At 40.0% G+C, this 12,317-nt stretch overlaps 1 long non-coding RNA gene across 1 annotated transcript; it reads left to right on the forward strand.

The window, feature by feature from the left end:
- Nucleotides 1-6,002: 6,002 nt before the first annotated feature.
- Nucleotides 6,003-8,524, forward strand: LOC104625853. The gene is made up of 3 exons (XR_738085.1): nucleotides 6,003-6,123; nucleotides 7,915-7,969; nucleotides 8,395-8,524. It is a non-coding gene; the product is annotated as an uncharacterized LOC104625853 (long non-coding RNA).
- Nucleotides 8,525-12,317: the final 3,793 nt, after the last annotated feature.

Raw genomic sequence — 12,317 nt, forward strand, 5'->3', positions numbered from 1 at the left:
AGCCCCAGCCCCTTCTGCGGCCGCGGGGAGAGCGCGCCGCCATCTTCCCCCGTCTCCCCGCTCCTCCTTCCCCTGCCCACTTGGGCATTTCGGAGCTTTTCTGGTGAGCCACCAGAGCCCTGCGAAGCTCGCCGCCCGGCTCCGGGTGTTGCCTTTGGCCTCTTGCACGTGATGGAGAAGCTACAGGTAGCTGAGGCAAAATTGATGAGCGGTCTGTAACTTGATTGCAAGATGCTCAAAATCACCAAATCCGTGATCTTATGAAAAAAAAAAAAAGTCAACATCTGATCTGGCTTTGGCTGCTGTTTTCTCTCCAGTTCCATTGGAGCAAGAGAGTCAACCAAAAACGTTTGCCAAAGAGTTGAATCACCAAACAGGAACAGGAGCAAAAATTTTTACTTTTGGTAAAATTTCGGGTAAAATTTTTGTTAAAAGTACAGGTATTTGCTATATCAGCATGAAGGATTGTGCTTTAGCTTTATTTTTAGAAGCGATCCTTGGAAGAATGGATGCTACTGTTACATAAAACCAACCCGTATTTTCAGTGCCATGCCTGGCCGCCCTTTTCGCCTACCCACGATCTTTTTGTGTCTTATTATTTTTAGGAGCATGTACTCGGTTTGGAAATCGCTTTTAGAAGGCACGATGCAAGTAGCCCAATCCCGACTCAATATATGTGAGAACTATAAAAACTTAATTTCTGAACCAGCCAGGACTGTACGGTGCTTTAAGGAACAGCAGTTGAAGAAGGTACTTGCATTTTCTTTAAACCTTTGTCGTTTTTATTTAGAAAAACAGTTATTAGAAATCTTTTAGTATGGCACTTCTAAAATACATGTGTACTTTTCAGTCTCTTCTTGTGCATGTAATAAAAGTAAATAGCCAGCTTGTCGAAGATGGATGAAAATGCTGAGCGATGTTATCTGAAATGAAAATTGCTTTGAAATGAATCTTTTAAAATATGATACGTAGTTGATCAAAACTGTCTCTGCAAATAGTAACGTTGTGCTATGGCAATTACACTGAACTGGTTTTCCAGTGACGATTGCAACTGGATTTTGTTAGAATGGGTTCTGATTTTAAGAAAAAGCGTATCTTAAACCTGAAGGAATGACTTATGCAGTCTTCAAGATGCAGAATGCAGGTTATCCAGCCACCTCCTGTAAAAGCATCACAAGTCAGTATTCCAAAAGCTGCTATAAGTGATCTGCTAATCCATGCAACGAAAATAGTGTAGTTCAAGGAAAATTAAGCTTGACTTAGATTTAATTGGTTGTTACATTTTAAAGTCATTTATGTCTCAAAAGGTCTCTACCATACCTCTTAATACAGAATGTGGTTCAAATAAAATGCGATGTTCCATCTGTTTCCATAAGGCAGTGAGACACATTTGAAAAATACAGCGATGTGTATTTATGTAAAGCTAAGTACTCTTCATATTTTAATTCTTTGGTGCTTGTGTTCTGTGGCTTTCGCTGGAGCGAGGAAAAGAGTGAGCATCGTTTACAAAAAGTCACTACTGCACCGAACATACATTTTTGGACGTTTTCAAGAACGATTTTTTGAAATGCTCACGGTGTGGCTTGGGTAAAGCATAACATAAGAAATAGAAATGCTGGTGGAACACACTTTCTCAGGCATTAGTTGGTAGCTGTAAATATTCCTTCTGTACATTATTATCGAGCATTTATTAACATTGCCTCTGGGTTTAACTTGAGGTAGGCTGAACGATCCATTCAAGGTAAAAGACCAAAAAAACCCCTGAAACAATACACCATTTCAGTTTTCTTTGCTAAAAAGTGACGACAACTAACTAACTTACCTACTTACATGTCCTACAGTAGTGTTTTGTAAAATATTTGGCTACAAACCTTTAAATAGATGTTAGTGTAACATGAGCCAACAGTTTTGAACCAATTCAGCTCCTAGAAGTCTGTGCAGTATATGTTTTTCTGGAGGAAAAATTAACTTCATTAATGGTGGCTTTTCATTTTTCTGTGAAGCTTTCCAAGCAATGCTGTAGCAATTTTATAGTATCTTTACTGGGTAAATAATCTCCAGTTTTATTCTTCTGCAAGTGCTGATAGTTCAGTGTTTATAGTCAGCAGTAGCAGTGGGACCACTTCTTCAAATTCACATAAATGAGAAAGGTTCCTCTTTTCCTGCATTTTGAATTGTCAGAACAAGTTATTACAATTATCAGGGCAGTATTTCTGATTCAAAGTATTCTAACAGCAATACACTTTTTCTACAACGTGGAATAACCATCCGCTTGGTGGTATTAATTTTCCTTCACAACAAATTTATTGTTTTAGAAAGTGCAGTCTCTCACCCTTTCCTTTGGATTTCCAAACAGATAAATAATACATTAAGCTGACCTCCATCCAGACAAAAGCTTATGAAAATTGAAATTCAGAGTCAGTAAAATACTTGTGACGTTACACTGGAATGCCCACTTAAAATCGAGTTTCTGTTAGAAGCAGCGTCTCCTTCCAGGGTTGCAGCAGGTACTGAGTTGCTCTAGATGACATGTCATCTTTCTTTTCTGGGATGTCTCTAAACCTTTACTTCCTTGACTTGGTAGCATACAGAAACTTCATTTTTATGATCTGTTTTAATACTAAACTGGAACAATTTCAGAAAACCTCATCATAATTAGCTTAAAAACATTGCTAAATCGCAAGGTGACTCTGGAGCAGCGGTAATAAATGTCTCTCCTGTAGACCATGTCCGACCTTTTAAGAAAACTGATCCCTATTCCTTGCTCAGCAGCTCTTGGACCCAGACAAGAAGGCTGTTTTGAAGGCAGCAGCCCACCCCCTGCCATTATCTTTCCCCAGAGACCTTGTAAGCTTATTCCATAAGTGATGTGTGGTTTCGTATGCTGGCCTTGGAAGAGACGGCAGAGCACTGCAGTGTACGTTCATCAGGTGTCTTCAGGAAAGGCGATGTGGCCACCACCGCAGACATTTGCACAGATCTGTATCAGAAGACTGAAAGGCAAATAGAATAAAATCGTTGTGCGTGGAGGAAATGCAACAAGAAACCGTCTCTGTCAGCTCTCTGAAACAGCTTTTTAGACACAACCAGTGTCTACCCAGCCCCAAACCCCTGAATGGCATCCAGTCTCCTGACACTTTTTTATTCTTCAGAGATGCAAAAGCGAGATCATTTTATGCTTTTAAAATGACTGTGTTAACAACTGGGGTTATTTGATATTTTAATTTTTTGATGCCGGCAGGAGACTTCAGGGATCAAAATATTGATTGATGTAGAAAAAACCCAGTCCCTTTGAAATTATTTTAGGTCTCTGTCAGCTGTCCTGTATATACAGATTTTTCGACCTTTCATTTTTCTATCATACACTCAGAGGTCTTCAAAAAACACCATCTTCCCCTCCACCACTTCCCAAACCACCCACCATGAAGCTTACCTTATAGAGCCCATTGCTTTGCTGGTCTGCACACATCAAATACTGGGCTTAGTGTGAACATATATGAATTTTTATCTACTTTATAGCCAGAAAGAAATTTGACATTTTTAGTGAGAGCAATTGTGTGGTGAGAAGATGAGCAATTTCTGTTGACTGAAACAAAAGTTTCTTTTTGCTACAGGTGACTGGATATTATTTTTAATGATTGTTGAATACTGTGAAGTTAATGTTACAGTGTTGGATTACATCATCTTATTCGTCTTGCAGTGCTTGTAAAGAGGTTACATGCATCAATAATTAGTGTAATGAAAAACCGTAGGTGTTTAGGAGGGATGTACAGTAGGAGGACAATGTATATCAGCACTAGCGTGGCCAGCAGGAGCAGGGCAGGGATGGTGCCCCTGGACTCGGCACTGGTGAGGCTGCACCTCCAATCCTGTGTTCAGTTTTGGGCCCCTCACTCCAAGAAGGACGTTGAGGTGCTGGAGCGTGTCCAGAGAAGGGCAACGGAGCTGGGGAGGGGGCTGGAGCACAAGTCTGATGAGGAGCGGCTGAGGGAACTGGGGGTGTTCAGTCTGGAGAAGAGGAGGCTGAGAGGAGCCCTCATCGCTCTCTACAACTACCTGAGAGGGGGTTGTGGTGAGGTGGGGATTGGTCTCTTCTCCCAAGTAACCAGTGACAGGAAGAGAGGAAATGGCCTCAAGTTGCGCCAGGGGAGGTTTAGATTGGATATTAGGAAAAATTTCTTCACTGAGAGGGTGGTCAGGCATTGGAACAGGCTGGCCAGGGAGGGGGGGGGGGCACCATCGCTGGAAGTGTTCAAAAAACGTGTGGATGTGGCACTTCGGTGGTGTTGGGTTGATGGTTGGACTTGATGATCTTGAAGGTCTCTTCCAACCTTTATGATTCTGTGATTCTGTGTGGCTCCTTGACTGGGAGAAGTTGGGTATGTGATAATGATGTGAAAAGAGGTGGGACCTTGGGACTGGTCTTTGAAGGACAGAAAGGCAAATTAGTTTCCTTAAGCTAGCTTGAGGCTCTGCCTCTTGATTCTTGCCTGGAGCCTTCATTGACCACATCTAGTCTGTAATATCTATAATTAAATATAAATGCATTGAACTATCACTGTTATATGTACTTAAGCGAGTTTGGGTAAAAGAAAATCTTTACAAATCTCTTTTAAAGATAGTATACTTCTAGACATTGATAATTCACATTTGTTTTGTTAAGTAGATGCTTTCTGCTTAACAGACATCCTTTCCTACAAAATTTTTGAAGCTGATTGGATGTTTGGAGAGTTACTGAACGTTTTAGTAATAATTGTGGGTTAACCACGGTCAGCAGCTCAGCCCCACGCAGACGCTTGCTCACTCCGCTCTGGTGGGATGGGGGAGAGAGTCAGAAGGGTAAAAGTGCAAAAACTTGTGGGTTGAGGTAAAAGACAGTTTATTAGGTAAAGCAAAACAAGGTATCCCTTCACTCCTTCCCATGGGCAGGCAGGCGTTCAGCCATCTCCAGGAAAACAGGGCTCCATCGCACGTAACAGTGACTTGGGTTGACAGACACCATAACTCCGAACATCCCTCTTTCCTCCTTCTTCCCTCAGCTTTTATTGCTGAGCATGATGTCATATGGTATGGAATATCCCTTTGGGCAGCTGGGGTCAGCTGTCCCGGCCATGTCCCCTCCCAACCTCTTGTGCACCCCCAGCCTCCTCGCTGCTCGGGCAGCGTGAGAAAGAGAAGACCTTGACTTTGTGTAAGCACTGCTCAGCAATAGAGAAAACAGCCCCGTGTTATTAACATGGTTTTGGTCACAAATCCAAAACACAGCACCATACCACACAGGAAAATAACGCTTTCCCAGCCAAAACCAGTACAGTAATTTGTCTGTTATTCATTTCAGTAGTATTTTCTGTCATTAAAATGTATGTCGTAATGCTGATTGGGTCATATTAATGAAAAGAGATGGAATTATTTTCACCCCTTGACTAGCTATGCACTTTAACCCTTTAAGTTTTCTTTGTGAATTACACTGATTTCTGACATAACCCTATTTATTGGTAAGCTCTTGAAATGGTTTAAGAAAAACGAGCTCTTAAAATAATGTTTGTCAAGTTGTTCTTGTTGCTCTTGTGTTGTTGTTTTACATGGTAGCTTTCGTATTATGTTTTAAATTTTAGCGAAAGGAGGGTTAATCATTTCTTCTGTCACCGCTGGTAGATTGCCAGTGGATTTTTCCCAATTGTATTCCATTTATTTCAACTAATTGCCTCATCAAAAGCTTTCAGAACTTTTATGCTTAATTTGCAAGTTGTCGTTGAATTTGAATAGTTAAACAGCAGCAGACAGAAGGAAAGAAAGAACGAACGAACGAACTATGGTTTTATGTTCTGATCAGCTTTAAAAGGCAGGCATGAATCATTGACCAGGAGCGATTTGCAGACCGCGTCATTCCATATAACGTGTAATGAAGAATAGTAAAGTGATGATGATAGTATTATTTGGATGAAAAAAAAACATTAATGTTTTGTTTCCTGCATGCTTTTTTTTTCAGTGCGTGGACCAGTTGACAAGGATCCAAGCTGAATTGCAAGAGACAGTAAAAGATTTAGCTAAAGGCAAAAAGAAATATTTTGAGACTGAACAGATGGCTCAAGCAGTGCGGGAGAAAGCTGATATCGAGGCCAAGTATGTTTTTATAATAGCATATGTATAAATAATTGCGTGCGTATAAAGCAGATTTGTACTTGTATTAGTTTTTACACTTGATATTATTTTAGAAGAGAGATCTGTAACAAGTCTGATGAGGAGCGGCTGAGGGAACTGGGGGTGTTCAGGCTGGAGAAGAGGAGGCTGAGGGGAGCCCTCATCGCTCTCTACAACTACCTGAAAGGGGGTTGTGGTGAGGTGAGGGTTCGTCTCTTCTCCCAAGTAACCAGTGACAGGATGAGAGGAAATGGCCTCAAGTTGCGCCAGGGGGGAGGTTTAGATTGGATAATAGGAAAAATTTCTTTACGGAGAGAGTGGTCAGGCATTGGCACAGGCTGCCCAGGGAGGTGGTGGAGTCACCATCACTGGAAGTGTTCAAAAAACGTGTGGATGTGGTGCTTCGAGGACATGGTTTAGTGGGCATGGTGGCATTGGGTTAACGGTTGGACTTGATGATCTTAAAGGTCCTTTCCAACCTTAATGATTCTGTGATTCTGTGATAATTGTTTTCAATAAGCATGTGCCAATTTTTCTTCTTTTTTGCTTATATACATTTTTGAAACCATTTCAAGCATGCTTTTACCCTGCTAGTCAAGTATAACTCACTTAGGCTGGTTTCCTTAGGAAGGAAATTAAACTAACTGCTTTAATTTGACCTTTTCAAAGGACAATGTGTGAGCTGGCACTCTTTTTGCTATTACAGACTGCTTGCTTCTATTTCTCTTCACAGGTCTCAAATTTGGTATCAGTCTATTTGGAGGGGGAGAGGGGATGAGACGTTATTTTCCATTTTTTGAGATAAATTTCTGAGGCTCTAGGTTTTTATGCTCCTAGACATCCTAAAGAAGTTGATTTCCTTCCTTCCAGGAAAGCAAGTAACTCATGTCTTTTCAGTTTGGAGTTTGGCCTGTCTTATGGGAGTTTGCCTTACCCTTTTTTGCAAGTTTATATCTTTTTTTTTTATTTGGAGAAATTCCTCAGAGTTGTTCTTAGGGAATGAAAGAAATTATGGTTTCTTTAGAGAATTTTTCTGCCTTTCACTTTATGAGGGCTGGATGATGAAGAGAAGAACTAGAATTCCCAAAGAAAGTAAACAAACAAACAAAATCCAAGCCAACAAAAAACTCAACCAAAAACTCAGGCTTAGGAATTCAGGGCCAGGTTCATACTGTGGTAACATGCAGATTAAAACAGCTATTTACTTGATTTTGTTTTCTTACTTTTTAACCACCGTGTTTCAAATAGCTAATAAATCACTTCTCTAATTTCTCTTTCTTTAATCCAAATGTAAAAATCAGACCAATTCTGCTTCTAAAAAGATGTGTATGTACGTGGGTACTCCTCCAGCTTGCTGGAACATAATTACTAACGATTTTGCATTAATATTCCATCAGATGACCAGTAGCTTAAATTTACAGCACACCGTATCTGGACGGCTAACTCAAAATCCATCAAACACCAAAACAACTTGAGTTGCAGCTGCCACGCAATTTCCCTTTCATGATGTATTTAAATTTTGATCAAAAATCAGGGTAAGCTGTGTGGAAGATTTCAGAACATGCAATGAAGATACTATTGATGTAGCTCAGCATACTTCGTAATACTTTTCTTGAGCCTTAAGCTTTTCTTAAAACTATACAAATAAAAATTTAGGCATAAAAACTTAATTAAATTAAAATTTTGCAGAAGTGAAGTGCAGCGGCCTGTTTATCCTGTACTTTTGTAGAAAGGATGTAAGACACTAATCTCTTCTGTTAATTTTTGTTTCAGGTCCAAACTTAGTCTTTTTCAGTCAAGAATAAGCTTGCAGAAGGCAAGTGTAAAGGTGAGTATAAAAAGCCATTAGTGTTTCTTATAATCATGCTTTGCAGCTAATTTCATGAGGCATATGACCAAATTTGTCTGGAATCTAGAGCTGGCTGACATTTCAGAAGATGTATTGTTAGGACAAGTGATGAGACGAGAGCAGACTCTTTCGGCAGTCAGAGTGCAGAATTACACATGACCAAATTTACAGTTTTTTCTAGTGGGAGTTACAACTGTCCTTTAAAAAGCACATGTGAAATTACCAGCTGCGTGAGAGAAGAAAACATTAGAAATCCCCTTACCATTGGCATAAATGTTAAGCTGTTAATCCCTTAAAGTTTTGACTGTGTTAATACATACATATGCATGTTAATTTACTGTTAATACGTTTGGTTATTTAACTTCTCACTGGTACCTATCTTTTACTTCCATTTCTTCTTGTAGTTAAAAGCACGACGATCCGAGTGTAATTCCAAGGCTATCCATGCAAGGAATGATTATCTTCTCACTTTAGCAGCTGCTAATGCACACCAAGATCGCTATTATCAAACAGACTTAGTAAACATTATGAAGGTAAGGAAGCTAATTTATGTCTGGGATTTGGGAAGTGTGAAAATCTGGAATGCAAAATGAGTAAAGTACGAAATCTTGGGTTGCTTTGCGACAGCAATGTTGACTTTTCCACTCTGCTGCAAAGATACGACTGCAGCACAGTGGGTAGTGTGCGGGATGCTTGGTAACAATTATCAATCCCCAGAGCTAAGCAGGCAGCTTTTTTTTTTTTAATTCACTTTTTTTCTGAAAAACTTGGATAAAGGAATCAAATCTGTAAAACTAAGACCAGTATTTTCCTATTGTAGTCAACCTTAAGCTGGAGATTTTTTTAGTTCTTCTGTACAATATCCCATAATCCTTTTTTTGTATCCAATTATCTGATCAGAACGTTTCTTTGTGGTATGATTAATGAAGATATAATCATTAAGTATCTTGATTTTGAACTGTGAATTTTAGAGAATAGCAAATCAGCATTGCTGCGCTCACACGTGGCAGCTTGCCAAGTCAAGCCAAGAGTAGACACTTGAGCTCATAGGAAATGACATACTTAAAAATTCCAAATACGATTTCTCACAGTTTTTTTTTTAATATCATCCTATAATTACTTAAATGTACACTGTTGCTGTGTCTTAGAATTAGATGGTTACAGATAAATTGTAAAATCAGCTTTTTAAAGCTAATTCACACTTTGTGTAGGTGCATTTCATATATTGACGTTTTCAAAGTTTATTTAAATTTGCTATCTACAGACTATTTCCAGGTGATGCAATCAGGCATGGCAACTTAGAAGTCTGTAATTTGCATTTAAAATTGCTTTATTGAAGAACTATCACTGTATTGTAGCAAATCACTATATTATCAGCATGCTTTTGCATACCAGGGGAAAAAAAAATTGATATGAAAAGCAGTAGAAGTAGAAAGTGAGAGCGCCAAACAAAACCTCCAAGGGATTTTTATATGTAATTCCATTATATCTTGACTAAGTTGACCACTGCTGTGGCAATACATGCGTGCTTCTTAGAGTAAATCACAGCTTGCGTTGGACATTCCTTGCTGCACTAATATCTGATTTCCTGGAGGGCTAAATCGGGTCTGGGTATCTCGGAGGCAACCCAGGGCCGATAGTCCTTGAGGCAGCAGCCCTGTCTTTGCTCTGTGTGTATGTGTGGTTGTGCTTTTCTATTAGTGAAACATGACTATTTGTGCTGACTAAATGTGTAGTACATGGAAATGGTTATAAAGTACATGTTCCCTTACAATACTGGAGATAAAATTATTAATTGATGCTTACATACGAGAATTCCATACTTAATGCATGGTGGGCTATCGTCAGTTAATGCTCTTACTTGGAAGTAAAGGCAGAAGCGAATTTAATATGTTCACAACAAAACACACAAAAAAGGACATTTGAAATAAGAAAAAAATGAGCAGATAGCCCAGGTAAAATTACAGCCGGCTCTGGTGGGTTCTGGCTGCCCTCGTCTCAGGGCATTGTAACGTAATCCCTGCGAAGGGATTCTTGTTTCCTCTGCGCGTCTGGCTCTGCTTTCTGTGTGTTACGAAGATAACGACCTAGCAGGATCTTCATCTCTGAGTTTCCATAAACATTTACATCTTTTTGACGGTGTGGGATTTCCACTCTGACGTGAGAAACCTGTGGATACCCCAGGATTGTGCTTTTTTTTAGAAATGGCAATGAAACGTCAAACTAAAAACCGGGTAATCGTTTTTGAAACACTGAAAAATACAATGATGGAAACTAAAGTCATGCTGGTGCTGTTCCCCTGCGTGTGTGCCGTTGTCCATAGGTGTTCTACGTGCACGGGGTCCAGTTGCTAAAGCCGCTGCTGATCTTTGGTGGTTTCTTTACCCAGCTACTGGTCTCCCTCTTAGCCAGTCCTTTCTTTTGTAGAACTTGTTTTGAAGCATTTTTCAAAGTGAACTTTTTTTTTTTAATACGGAAATTGCTCTGTGCAGCCTATTCTTCTATATCAACAATTGTGGTTTACTGAAAACCTCTAAGTTGCAAGTATTTTCATCGAGCCAGATTGCTTTGGAAGGAAAGGCCGACATTCAGGGTTCTTCTTTTGCATTTCTTTTGGGTATTTGAGAGAAATATCTCCTTGTCTAGGAAACAACTGTGTTCTTAATGAAGAACTGTAAATTTGCGGGGTTTTGCAACTGTTGTTTGGGAGCCAAAATACACGGGAGCACACCCACAAGTCCTTGCAACGGGGTCATTCTTGGGAGCAAGGGAGAGAATAAGTCAACAGCAAGGTCACAAATTGAAATGGCTCCTGAATGTATTTTAGAAGAGAGGGGGGAAACTGTCAGGAAAATCAAGTGTAATGTGTCACTGGGCTCCAGCTGTATTCATCCACGAGCTCTAATGTAAATTCAACCATCAAACTGCTTAAATTACAAATGGCAGTGTGTAATCTGGTGCTAAAACCAGCCTCGGTGCCAACAGAAAGCACCAAGTGTGTCCCAAGCTTTGAAAAGGGCTCGAGGAGGGGCCCTGCGAATTACAGATGAGGAAATCTCCCTTCCCTACCAGGCAGGCTGATAAAACAAGTGCAGCGCTGAATGGAGTCGGTTCACACACGCGGATAGATACGATACGGTGGGAACAAGCAACATGATGTTTTGAAGAGGGAAAGTGTCCTGCAAAAAGAGATCTTCAGGGAGTCAGTAAGCCTGGGGATAAGGGTGATTCATCTGATTTAATGTCTCGAATTTGCCGGGAGCTCTCAACAAACTTCCCACTCAGTCTCTGCTTACGTAAAAGAACGACGTTGTTACAGGTAGGGCGGTGAGGGTTTTCTCATAGATTAATAACTGATGAAGAGATACAGAAGATGTGGGATTAAAGTAAATACTTGGGGTTTATAAGGGAAGGAGATCTGCTGGCAAGGTCCCGGTTTCTCTCTCACCTATCTCCTCCTTCTGAAATGCGTGTGGGAACCATGCTGCTTAAAGTACTGAGAAAATGATTATTTTATTTAGCGTCATGATTTAACATAAACAGTACGGAGAAGGAACTGAAGAGAGAGGTGACCATTTGGTGATGATTTCAAGGTGAAAAATCATTCAGTATAAGCAAATGTGAAGCTTAGACCAAGAGATGTAGTAAGATCTTGACAATTTGGGTTGACCAAGCAAGAAAATAGCGCATGAAATTCATGTAAAAAGAGAAAAGCAGTCAGCTGGGGAGAAGATTCCTGCCTACAGAATAAAGAATTCTGAACAGCCGTTACCGTTTATGAGAGAGACCTGAAAAATGGAATGAAGGATAAAGAAATGGAGACTTTGTCTATGAAATGTTTCGAATCCTTCTTGTAGGTAACATCACAAGGAAGGGAGGTATTTTGAAAGGGTATTAAAACCCTTTCTAGCAGCATCGTTCTTGTTTTAATAGGGTGAGTAGCTGCGTGACCCAGTATGTTACATGTTATAATACAGTTGTAGTGTCTAAACGAAATGTGTCTTTTCTGTGTTGAGATTAACATTCTAAAAATGTGCCTTTTGTCTTAACATTAGTAAGTCCTTAGGTATTCCTGTAGTGGTGGCCACCTTGCTATCTGTACGTCGTTCTCCATTTAGCTGCCATCAGGCTGACACACCTTCTTCTGTTTGAACTTTGCAGGGCTCTCCACTTTTCTAAATCACATCAAGTTTCTCCTTAAACTGTTCAGATTTTATTTGTCTTCTTGCAGATACTCAGCTTCTTTTATTGGTTCTCTCTTGACCGAGACTCTCAAAGACAGAAATAAATATTCCTGAAAAACTCACTTCTCATACCAGCTGCCACT

This window comes from Phaethon lepturus, unplaced genomic scaffold, assembly GCF_000687285.1.
Source record: "Phaethon lepturus isolate BGI_N335 unplaced genomic scaffold, ASM68728v1 scaffold21588, whole genome shotgun sequence".
NCBI classification, from domain to species: domain Eukaryota; kingdom Metazoa; phylum Chordata; class Aves; order Phaethontiformes; family Phaethontidae; genus Phaethon; species Phaethon lepturus.